Source organism: Bos grunniens, chromosome 18 (genome assembly GCF_055505025.1).
Source record: "Bos grunniens cultivar Pamir isolate PY7600 chromosome 18, Bosgru_T2T1.0, whole genome shotgun sequence".
In the NCBI taxonomy this organism is placed as follows: Eukaryota; Metazoa; Chordata; class Mammalia; order Artiodactyla; family Bovidae; genus Bos; species Bos grunniens.
In genome coordinates this window covers 24,053,586-24,066,213 of record NC_141182.1, presented here as the reverse complement: position 1 = coordinate 24,066,213, position 12,628 = coordinate 24,053,586, and the positions used below count along the sequence as shown (strand labels likewise).

Genomic DNA, 12,628 nt, shown 5'->3' with positions numbered 1-12,628 from the left:
GCTGATGGACATCTAGGTTGCTTCCATGTCCTAGCTATTATAAACAGTGCTGCGATGAACATTGGGGTACACGTGTCTCTTTCCCTTCTGGTTTCCTCAGTGTGTATGCCCAGCAGTGGGATTGCTGGATCATAAGGCAGTTCTATTTCCAGTTTAATATTTATTCTTCACTGTGGCACATGGGATCTAGTTCCCTAACCAAGGATTGAGCCCAGGCCCTGTGCATTGGGAGCACAGTTTTAGTCACTAGACGACCAGGGAAGTCCCCAGATCCTGCAATATTTTTAACAGTTGAGGAGAGGTTCCTGATCATAGCCTCATTTGCACTTACTACCTGGAAGAGTAGTAATCTGCCTTCAGTTCAGTTCAGTTCAGTCGCTCAGTCGTGTCCGACTCTTCGCGACCCCATGAACTGCAGCACACCAGGCCTCCCTGTCCTTCACCAACTCCCGGAGTTCACTCAAACTCATGTCCATCGAGTCGGTGATGCCATCCAGCCATCTCTTCCTCTGTCGTCCCCTTCTCCTCCTGCCCCCCAATCCCTCCCAGCATCAGAGTCCTTTCCAAGAGTCAACTCTTCGCATGAGGTGGCCAAAGTATTGGAGTTTCAGCTTCAGCATCAGTCCTTCCAATGAACACCCAGGGCTGATCTCCCTTAGGATGGACTGGTTGGATCTCCTTGCAGTCCAAGGGACTCTCAAGAGTCTTCTCCAACACCACAGTTCAAAAGCATCAATTCTTCGGCGCTCAGCTTCCTTCACAGTCCAACTCTCACATCCATACATGACCACTGGAAAAACCATAGCCTTGACTAGACGGACCTTTCTTGGCAAAGTAAAGTCTCTGCTTTTGAATATGCTATCTAGGTTGGTCATAACTTTTCTTCCAAGGAGTAAGCGTCTTTTAATTTCATGGCTGCAGTCATCATCTGCAGTGATTTTGGAGCCCCCCAAAATAAAGTCTGACACTGAAGCTAATATTGAATCATGAATGCTTCCTGATAAATTCCATTTGAGTCTGTGTCTCAGGGCTTGAAAGGCATCAGCCATGGAGGTTAAGAAAATGTGAGGGTCTGGAGACCACACAGGCATATTTATTCAGTCTGTCTTTTTGTACAGAGTTTGGGATCAGAGGCAGGAAGTCAGACAGGGAAATGGACCACCCCCCAACCCGGGTCAGGTTGTCTGATACAATACAGAGGGGGGCTGAGTTTGTTCCAGGGAAACTGAGGCATTGGAAATCAGGATAAGTTTGTGACAGGAAAAACTACAGAATCACCACCATCGTAACAAATCCAACAGTCATCTGGAAGTTAGGTAGGTTTAGTTGCTCAGCTGTTTGACTCTTGTGACATCAAGGACTGTAGCCTGCCAGGCTTCTCTGTCCATGAGATTTCCCAAGCAAGAATCCTGGAGTGGATTACCATTTCCTTCTCCAGGGGATCTTCCCATCCTGGGCATTGAAGCCATGTGTCCTGCATTGCAGGCTGACTCAACCGACTGAGCCAGTTGGATTACTGTTATTTGCAATGTCAGATATCTAAACAACAGCATTCTCTTTCCAGGCCAGAACATGACAAAAGGTGGACAAAAGATCAAAAGGCTTCCCTGGTGGTACAGTCATTAAGAATCCGTCTGCCAATGCAAGGGATACAGGTTCGATCCCTGGTCTGGAAAGATCCCATATGCCGAGGAGCAACTAAGCCTGTGCACCACAACCAGAGTAGTCCCCACTTACCTCAACGAGAGAAAGCCTGTGTGCAACAACAAAGACGCGGCACAGTCACAAATAAATAAATCTTTTACAAGTTAAAAAAAATTAAAACAAATTAAAAAAAAAAAAAAAAACCTTCATGGTGTAGGAATTAGGAAAAGATGGTTAATTAGGGAAGGAGAAGTGAAAGAAACTTTCCAGGTCCAACGTCTTGGTAGGAAGCAGTCTACTTCAATATCAGCTACTTTTCCTAGGCCATTCAATTTTGAAGTCTCTGGCTAGTGTGCAGTTCCTAGAGTCTAGAGGAGTCCTTTGAAGTTGATAAATGAGGACTCAAGGTTTAAGTCCCTGATATTTGGCTGTCATCTGGGTCTTGAGAAGTTGCTATATAAAAGGTTCCCTTCCAAAGAGATCAAACAGCAGTCTTTGTACTTAGTGACTCCAAATTAGAAGGGTGGGGAAAAAACTTGAAACTTTAGTTTGGAGAGTCATGGCCAGATATTTGAGGAAACTAGAATTCAGGATCCAGTCCAGTTTACAGGAACATGTCTGAGATTTATCTTTGAATCCATAACACTTAGCATAGTGAGAATAAATGAAATAATGAACAAAAGGAAGGAAGGATGGAGGAATGGGTGGATGGGTGAATAATTAGAGCCAAAGATGATGGAGAGATGGAGTCCCTTTACTGTAAGGACATTCTCTCCAAAGATCCTTGCCTGGAGAGGTAATGAGTTCCCTGACCCTGGAGTTGTGTAACAGGAGGCTGAGACTTGGCAGGAACACTGTAAAGTTAATTTAGGCATCAGAAGGGAGACTGAAAGAAATTTAGGATGCTTCCAAAATAAGAGTATGGAACTTTAAATAAGAGCATGGAAATAGAAGCCCAGGGAAATGAAAAGATTTGCCCTTAATTCCCCAACTTGGCATCTGTGGGGCTGGGAGTCACTCTGAGAGTTTTCCAGTTGTTCTGAGGACCCCAGACCAAAGCCTCCCCTTGTCCAAAGGCTTCCGTCTGCTTGTGCCTGCCTTGGGAATCTCACAGAGCATGAAAGTCAGAGTCCAGGAAGGGAGAAACTCTTACGAAACAAGTTGTTTGAATAGTCTTTGGTTACCTGTAATTGGAGAGTTTTTGTCCTGGCTGTTAATATATTGATATAAGAGGGCAAACTCCGTGGGGAGAGTATCTTAGACGTGGCCAGGGGTGGGGGTGGGGTGAAGGCAGGTGGCGAGGGCAGGAGCTGGGGCCAGAGATGGAGAGGGCGGGATCTGGAGGGGGGCAGAGCTGGGAACGGGACCGCGTTGCCCCTCCAAACTCCTAGAGACCCGCAGCGACACGGGCTGCGCTCTTTCTGTGCTGTGGCTGTTTGCTCTGATCCTGACCTCGCTCTCCACTTCCACGGCTTGGAATGAGTACTCCTGAAGTGCAGAGAGCAGGGCGATGTTTGGAAATATTTAGCCTGGACAAGGTGCCAGAGATGCATATAGGGTAAATGTTCCCTAGCAGCGGTGCACCCTCTGGACTTGGAGTTTTACATCCAGCCAATCTGGTGGCCTCAAAAGACACAGGGGAGGGTAAACACCCCAAGTCACAACTGCACGGGCTATGACTCGTGCAGAGAAAAATCAGCTAAACTCCTGCCTGGCTGTTGAGAATGTGGGAGAGCATCTCCTACTTCCTCTTGATTATTAGTATAGTGTGTGTGTGCATGTGTGTGTGTGTGTGTGCGTGTGCGTGTGTGTGTGCCAGGCGCTCAGTTGTGTCTGACTCTTTGCGACACCATGGACGGTAGTCCGCCAGGCTCCTCTGTCCATGGATTCTCCAGGCAAGGATACTAGAGTGGGTTTCCATTTCCTTCTCCAGGGGATCTTCGCAACCTGGGGATCACACCTTCATCTCCTGCATTGCAGGTGGATTCTTTACCATCTAAGCCACCAGGGAAGCCCCGATTGTTAGTATGGATGAGGCCAAATCATGGAGAGTGGCTCACCAGAATATTATTATCGACTCTGGAGCCTGGATGTGTGGGTTCCCATCCGGCTCAGCACTTAGTAGGTGTGTGTTCTTACTCAGGGGATGTCCCTTTGCTGTGCCTCGGTTTTGCACATCTAAAATGGGAGTGACAACGGGGTTGTCATCGGACTGTTGTGAGATTGAAATGGGTTGTTTTAAAAAGTGCATGGAATGGGGAAAGTGAAAAAAAGGGGGGGGGATTCATAAATAAAGAAGTTGTTTTAACATGCGGTGTATTAATAGACACTCTGAAGTGTGGTAAAGCCCATGGATCAGGAGTCAACTGCCATTTAAGAGGTAAGTTTGTTACTCCCCGTTCCCCAGAGGAGGGGGCGTGACGCCACCTGATGGGTGACAAGGTAATGCACTGGGTGTGTCAGGGGGCAGAGGAAGGAGGGAGGAATTGGGGGTAAGAACTTTATCTGGGCTTTCCCGGCCGTGAGCCCTCGGAGGAGGCCTTTCGGCCGCAGCCATGGCGCCCAGCTTGAATGGCATGATCCTGAAGCCCCACTTCACAAGGACTGGCAGCGGCGTGTGGCCACGTGGTTCAACCAGCCGGCTCGCAAGATCCGTAGACACAAGGCCCGGCAGGCCAAGGCGCGCCGCATTGTCCCACGCCCCGCGTCCGGTCCTCTCCGGCCGGTGGTGAGATGCCTGACGGTCAGGTACCACACGAAGGTTCGTGCCGGCAGGGGCTTCAGCCTGGAGGAGCTTAGGGTGGCTGGCATCCACAAGAAGGTGGCCCGGACCATTGGGATCTCAGTGGACCTGAGGCAGCAGAACAAGTGCATGGAGTCCCTGCAGGCCAATGTGCAGCGGCTCAAGGAGTACCGCTCCAAGCTTATCCTGTTCCCCAGGAAGTCCTCGGCCCCCAAGAAGGGAAACAGCTCTGCTGAAGAGCTCAAACTGGCGACTCAGCTGACAGGACCTATTATGCCCATACGGAACGTCTGTAAGAAGGAGAAAGCCAGAGTCATCACAGAGGAGAAGGACTTTAAGGCATTTGCCAGTCTCCACATGGCCCGCGCCAACGCCCAGCTCTTTGGCATCCGGGCAAAAAGGGCCAAGGAAGCCGCAGAACAGGATGTTGAAAAGAAAAAATAAAGTGCTGTTGGCAACTTGTGATAAACCTGAAGTGTCCATGTGACCTTCGTTGTGTAAGGAGCCAGGGCCTGGAGGTGGGGGGGTGCCTCCTTGAGAGGGACCTGGGGTGTGTCTGACCTTTGTTGCAACAGAGCTGTGAGGGAAGCAGCTTTGGTATGTGGAGGCTTGTGCTTAGTGAGTGTTCTCGTCTGGACCCTCCAGCCCAGGAGGTGCTGTGTGTTCCTGTTACTATTAAAATACTATTTTCACATCTAAAAAAAAAAGAACTTTATCTTTATCTTGGTTGGTGGGAGGGGGGTGAAGGAGCTAGCCAACTCCCCGCCCCCCCACCCCCCCCACCCCCCCACCACCCCCCACCGCCCCCCCACCCCCCCACCACCCCCCACCGCCCCCCCACCCCCCCACCACCCCCCACCGCCCCCCCACCACCCCCCACCGCCCCCCCACCCCCCCACCCCCCCACCGTCCCCCACCGCCCCCCCCACCCCCCACGCTCTGGGGCTTAGGGACTACCAACAGTTGTCAGGTCCTTGATCTAGAGTGATTAGGACAGGATGATAGTGGTCCATGTGGAGGGCCTAATAAAGAAGTTGGGGAACAGGCTCTGGGATGCTGGAAGGGAAAGTTCATTCTTATCTCCAGGGATTGGCTAACTCTGGGAGGGGCAGTTCCCCCAGAATCAGCAAGGCTCCAGCTGTCAAAACATCAGAATACAGGACATAGAGGACATGGTTAATACAAGGGTGCAGCAAGGGACCTCGGAATGCATCTGTACCATTTTATAGATGGAAAAACTGAGGCTCAGAGAGGGAAATGTACGTGCCCAAGGTCAGCTGGAAAATCATGCTCTGAATTCTCTGTCTCCTGAGTCCAGAGCCAGTGCTCTGGCCATCAGTGGTCTGACAGCCCAGCCTCCACTGGGTTTAAACCTCTTCCTGATGTTGTGACACTGTGAGAGGCCTGGAACTGAGGGTAAGAGCAGAGTAAGAACCAAATTAGGAGATGATTATCCCCTACTGCTGCTTTCCACCTTTAGAAAGTCCATATTGGCTGCCTCCATCTCCACAGTCAACTCATCTGTGAAATGGACATATTAATGTCTACTTAGTGAGGCTTTGAGCTTCCCTGATGGCTCAGTGGGTAAAGAATCTGTCTGCAATGCAGGAGACACAGGAGACTTGGGTTCCATCCCTCTGTTGGGGAAGATCTTCTGGAAGAGGAAATGGCAACCCACTCCAGTATTCTTGCCTGGGAAATCCCAAGGACAGAGGAGTCTAGTGAGCTGCAGTCCAAAGGGTCGCAAAGAGTTGGACATGACTGAAGTGACTGAGCATGGACGTGGACAATGAGGCTTTTGTGAAGATTAGTTAAAAGGGACCGGACTGCACATGGAATAATTTTAAAATTGTTAAGAATTTCAAGATTACAATAGAGTACTAAAGCAATCACGGGGCCTGGAGGCTTCTGAGAATGGCTGTTGTATAAGAACACAGGTCTCACATGCATGACACAGCTGGGATATGATGCTTGGTTGACTGCCTCTAGAACATGAGTCCATAGGCACAAAGTAATTCTCCCTTCCTACACAGAACATGGTTTAAAGATATTTATCTGGGCTTCTCATGTTTAACTTCATGCCTGAGTCTGGCCAAAGGCACCCATTTGACTGACAATTCTCTGCTGCCCTCTTGTGGGCAGTGTCAATAATAACCACACCTCCTTCAAGGGTGGTGGCTGACCTCCAGCCCAGGGCAAGACTCTCAGCAATGATCCCAAAGAATGGTGACTATGCCTGAGCCGACACACCCAGGAACAGCATTCAGATTGCTCCCTTGTCTCTTGCAGCCTCTTGGGCCCTAACCTTGAAGCAGTTGCTTGGGCCTGGGGTAGGGTCACAGAGATTACCTAATCTTATTCCTCTTTCAAACTGAGATTAAATGCCTTCTGGTCCAGGTGACCGCCCCAGGCTCCAAGATGGAACCAGTTCAGTACTTAGCACCTCAGAAGTGCTGAGGCAAGTTGACTCATAACGCATTTGTCTGAAAAGGATCTATCCTTTGCCTCTTACCTGGGCTAACTGAGGATCCTATTTAGGTTGGCTGAAAGGTCCCTTTGGGTTTTTTCCCAGCACATTTTACAGAAAAACCCAAATAAACTTTTGGGCCAAGTTTTTAGTGCTTCCTCCTGCTGTTCTCCACCCTGCAGAGCCAGAGCAATCCATCTGAATGGCTACAATCATTTTTGCTTCTCTCTGTACATGCCCTTTGTGGTGTGATTTTGTAACTGCACTCAGGAAGCATATGGACTCTTAACTTACTTTGATAATAAAATAGAGCAGATGTAATGGTTTGCCAGCTCTTGACTCAGGACTCAAGAAGTCTTGCATGTGAACACTTACTCTCCTGCCCCTGTGACTGCCATGTGAACAAGTCCAGCTGAGCCTGCTGGAGAATGAGACAGCACCTGGAAGCAACTAAGACCCACAGCTGCAGACACAGGGGTGAGCCCAGTCAAGATCCGCTGAGGCTGGTCCAGGTCAGCAGAACTTCCAAGGTGGCCCACAGGCTCAGGAGCCAAATATATGGTTGTTGTTTTCAGCCTGGGGGTGGTTTGTTACGCAGCAACTGCTCACTGATACACTATATACAACCAAGTATGATCACATTGTGAGAGGGCTTCCCTGGTGGCTCAGATGGTGAAGAATCTGCTAATAATGCAGGAGACCTGAGTTTGATCCCTTGGTCACATTACTCCAGTGAAAAATATAAAGCTTTTCACTGGCTCCCTGCTACCCTCTGAAAAAAATTCCATATCCTTATCCAGAATAGGAGGGTCCTGTCTTCTGGATTTTATTTCTCTCTGCAGCCCTTCTACTTAGACACTTCAAATCTGCAAGTCCTTGTATTCCCTTACTGCCTCCTACTTCTGTGCTGTAAGAAGTGACTCTCATGACCTGGAATTTCCCTCATGACTCAGCTCAAGGGCCACCTGTTATGGGGAGACCTCTCTGTCTCCCTAGGTGGGAGTCTGTGCATGATCTCATTGCCAGGTTGAGAAACGGCCTTGCTTCATTCATCTGTAAACCCAGCCATCCACTGAGGACTGACCATATGCCAGATACTTGCCTAGGCACTGGAGATACACATAAAAGTAAGTGGTTGTGACCGCCTGTACCAAAAGTTGTTAGTTCTCTGAAAGATCTTTGTCTTTCTCTTAAAGACAAACTGTGGTAAATGCAGTGACAAGGACAGGCTCAGAAAGGCTTTTATAAGAGATGACATCTTAAGGGACAAATGGTATTAGCAAGTTTCAGAGAAAGGCACAGGGATGAGGTCCAGGGGGCCAGGTGTGCTTGGGGACACACCTGCAGCGAGTCCAGGTGATTGGCGCGGAGAGGTGGGGCAGGCTGAGGAGGGGGAGTTTGGATTTACCTTGAAGGCAATGGGAGCCATTAGAGGGCTTTAGAAAAGCATGCAGTCAGTGCTCAACACACGTTTCCTTATTAGCACACCATCTGTCTTCTTCATCAGACTGAGAGTTCCTGAGGACAGGGTTATTCCTTCCTTGTATTCTCTGGTTCCTTCCTGGAATAATAATGGGACTGAGTATAATTCTGATCAAAGAATGAATGAATAAGTGAATAACTCCACCCAAGCTATAACAATACAAAACCCAGCGGAGTTTTTTCATCCAAACAAGAATGGCTCTTCACTATCCTGGTCAAGCAGGTGTTGAGGGTTCAAAGAGGCTCTGAGATGGGTCCAGAGAACAAAGACCCTTAGTCCTCCTGGTGTCCCTCAGCCTCTGCTGGGCAGCCGGGAGTGTGTGCTGGTGCCACCTGGTGGCCACAGTGCTCAGGTTCTGCTTTGACTGTCTTCCTCCATTGCCAAAGTGCCCTGTCAGCCCAGAGAAGGGGAGCAGGAGCCTGGAGACGGCCAGAAATGGTCTGCCCAGCATGTAACTGAAAAGTTGGTCCCTGTTCCCAATCCTGAATGAGAACGAGGGCAAAGCTTTGAATAAGGGAAAGAAAAAAAATTTTTTTAATATAACCACACTCCTTTTAATGCACATACATTGCTCTCCTAGATGATACCATTCCACTGGCCAAAGCAGGGTCTTCAGAACTCAGAATTAATCATAATACCACCCTATAAGGCTATATATAGCCTTAGAAACACTTTGTGCTCTTTAGACGGGGGCCAGAAACAGGAGAGAATGGAAAAGAACAGTGGCTTCTTCGGATAGCTTCACTAGAGTGCCAGGTTATCTAATCCAGTTGTTTGGAGTGAGAAAAATTTCCTGTCAAGTAGTTCACCATCTTTTCCAAAGCTTTGCAGAAACCTTGTGCTCTTCTGCTCTTGGCACTTAGAAACATTCCAGTCTGTTAGCTATTGATTATTCCTTCATTCAACAAGCATATGTTTTTCATTCACATCACAGTCCAAATGGGTTTTGCCAATTGCAACTTGCCTTCCCTGGTGATTTGGCATCTGGATTCTCCATCCTGGGATGCTGAGATCTTCCAGGGCCTCCTGAGTCATCTCTGCTGTTCTAGAAGAGTCTCCTGGAGAGGTGGGAAGCGATTGAAGCCCACCCTGGAAACACAGAAGCTGGCAGTAGCCATTTTTGGGGTAGCTCTTGTTACAAAAACACACCGGTGCTGGCCAGTGCCTTTCTGGAGTCCTAAATAAATGTATTTGTTTATTTATATTTAGTTTTTGGCTGCCCTATGCAGTTTGCAGAATCTTAGTCCCCTGATCAGGGATCTAACCTGCACTGTCCAGAGTGAAGGTGCAACACCCTAACCAGTGGACCACCAGGGAAGTCCCCTGAGAGATTTAATTTGCCAGCAAATGAGGAGGGTAGCAGACTAACTAACATCTTGAAAACTACCGTCCTATTCTCTGAAAGAGGGCAAGACTAAGGAGAATTTTGAGGTTTGGGGTGGCAGGACTGCATGACTGAGACATGCAGTGTGTTTGGAGAAAGTGAGCAAAGGTATTTTCCTTGACTTACAGGAGAGATTTGTTCAAGATGAACTCTCTTACTTTGTTATCCAGAGCAAGTCATTTGCTTCCTAGCATATTGTAGGCAAATTATATTTATATATAAATATAAATGTATGTATATTTAAATGCATGTATATATATAACATATATAAAATATATGTGTGTATACAAATAATGAATGTGGATACACACAAATAAATTTATTTTTATATTATGTATTTTTAATTGAAGAGGGTGTTGGAACTAGTGGAGGATCCATGCCTCTACCACCTGGATCATGTTATGCCTGAATGGCTGGGGTCCAAGGGATAGGGCACATCTGTGGTTAAAGGTCAGACTAGAGCCAGATTTCCTGACTTCAAATTCTAGTCCCCCCAGCTACTAAGTTGTATCATCCCTTTTTGTCTCCGTTTTCCCCACTTACAAATGGGGATTGTGATACTACTTCATTGGCTCATTGAGAAGATTCAAAGAGTTGCAGTTTGTAAAGTACTGGAAACAGTGACTGCCACAAGATAAGAGTGTGCTTGTTGATGGAATGTCAGCTCAGGGCACTGGCCTTGTCCAAGGTGCTGACGCTCCCAAGGTCTCAGTCCTCCTGGGAAGCATGGCTTGTGAGACGTGGATAGTCCCATTTTCTCTTTTAACAAAGCCAGGTACTCCTTGTGCCATGCTCTGTTCCAATTCCCAAACCCTGATGGGGGACTCTTCACAATTTAATCGCTTATCTAATAATTCTAGTCGTGGCTCTGTCTGTCACTCACTTGAAACATCGGAGCTGTAATGTCTTTCCTCATCTGCGAAGTGAGTTTGTCTCATTTGTCAGCCCTGCCCTCTCACTCCTCCCCATTGATAGGTTATTGTTACTACCAAGTGACCAGATGGGAGGGGTCAGGGGTCAATGGCAACTACCAGGGAAGTCTGGGGGACTGTGGTGTAGGAACAGAAATGTAGCGGGAACCTGGGCATGGATTCAGGGTGGGCAGCAGGCAGGTGACTTGTTGTCGGTCTGACCATGACCTTCAAGTGTGCCCCAGACTCACCGTCTCCAGGAGCTGGACTTGCTTCAGGGCTCTCCTCTCTGACTCTGGGTCTTCCTGTCTGAGGCCGGGACTCTGGACTAGACCTGAAGCTGCAGTAGGTGGGGTGGCTGCTCCCTGCATAAAGCCATTCTTTGCTGTAGAAACAGTCAGCCATGGCTCCGGGGTATGGTCAGGCCATGACCCTTGCTGGGCCTTCTCTGGGGACAGAGGTGGTCACTGTACCTCAAATCAGAGGTGGTCTGATTTCCTGCAGCCCAATCCCTCACCTTCATGTTTTTATGGGCAGCTCAGCTCCTCCCTGGCCCATGACTGACAAGCCAGTTGCTGATAAAAAAGGACATCTGAAGCCAATCAGTCGCCAGATCTTTCTGGAGTCTCTGGTTACCACACTTCTGTCTCCACCTCTTCTGGGTCATAGCTGAGGCCAGGGCCTCCCTGAAACATGGTCCAGCTAAGGGAGCATCTCCCTCGCCAGCAGCCTAATGGGGGCTGACAGCAGAGGGCAGCCGGGTCCTGCAAGAGGTTGGCTGCTGCCTCCCAAGACCCATGGAAGCTGGTATTTTCTGAAGCTGGAACTTCCTGCCCAGCTGTTCACATGCACTCAGGCCCAGGGAGACTCAGATTTTGGCTATTCCCAATTCAAACATCTGGGGTGCTATCCTGATGAGGTGACAAGGGAACAGACGTTGTTTTGGCTACATGAAAACACAGCAGCAGTAGCTGGGCTGCCTTTGAAATGGGCAAAGATGGGTGAAAAGGAGAATAAATAGATAATCGTTATGTAACCGGCATGTACCAAACATAAACTAACAAGCTGTGCAAGCTAGCCCTATTCTGAATCCAATATTAATATCTAATCCTCTCTACAACCCCATGAGGTGGTCACTATCGTCATTCCCATGTAGAGATGATAAACTGAGGCAAGGGAGGTTAAATAACTTGCCAAAGTCTTCACACAATTGAGTGATGGAACCAGGATTTGGATCCAGTCACTGTGGTCCCAGAAAAGTTGCTCTTAAGTGTTCATCATCTTGTTTGATCCTGCTAATCCTCTTGAAAGTCTTATTCTCATTCTTCAGAAGCAAGAGAGACTCAAAGATTTTACGTAACTTGTCCAAGATTCCACAGGAATAAGTAGTAGGGCTGGTATTCAAACCCAGGTCTAGCCTGACTCAAAACCCTTTGTTCTTTTCCCCAATCCAGAGCAAACCACAGACTGCAGGCCAAATCCATTCCACCACCTGTCTTGTAAATAAAGCTACTTTCATTCTACAACAGAATTGACTACTTGTGACAGAGATCTTTACAGAAAATGTTTGCTGAAAACTACATTAAAAATATGAAATGGATGAAAAGCAGCAACTTCCACTTCTGTCTATTAGGAGCTACCTAGAAAGGTAGTCGTTCACATTTTAGTATGAATTTGTCCATCACATCTGTGATCGCTCCCTGAGAGTATATCATAGTCAAAAACAGATGGGCCCTTGAAATTCAGCCCTAGAAATGAAAAAGTGAAACTAGTTAGCTAACTAGATATCCATTTTCTAATTAACTGAAAATATGTGTCAACCATTTACCTCACCTCAAACTTTTGTCCTAGGTTATAAAAAGAGTCATTTGGGTGAAAGGTGGGCCACAATGACCAGTTCTTCATTACTAGCTGGAGACTGATCACAGAAGATCCATTGGACTTAATTAATTTTGTAGTATTTTACCTTCATGCCAGAAAGAATACCACTACCAGA

General features: G+C 47.8%; 1 pseudogene; it reads left to right on the top strand.

Moving 5' to 3' along the window:
* The first annotated feature begins 4,157 nt into the window (after window positions 1-4,157).
* Window positions 4,158-4,856, top strand: LOC147353249 (large ribosomal subunit protein eL13 pseudogene; annotated as a pseudogene).
* The last annotated feature ends 7,772 nt before the right edge of the window (window positions 4,857-12,628 follow it).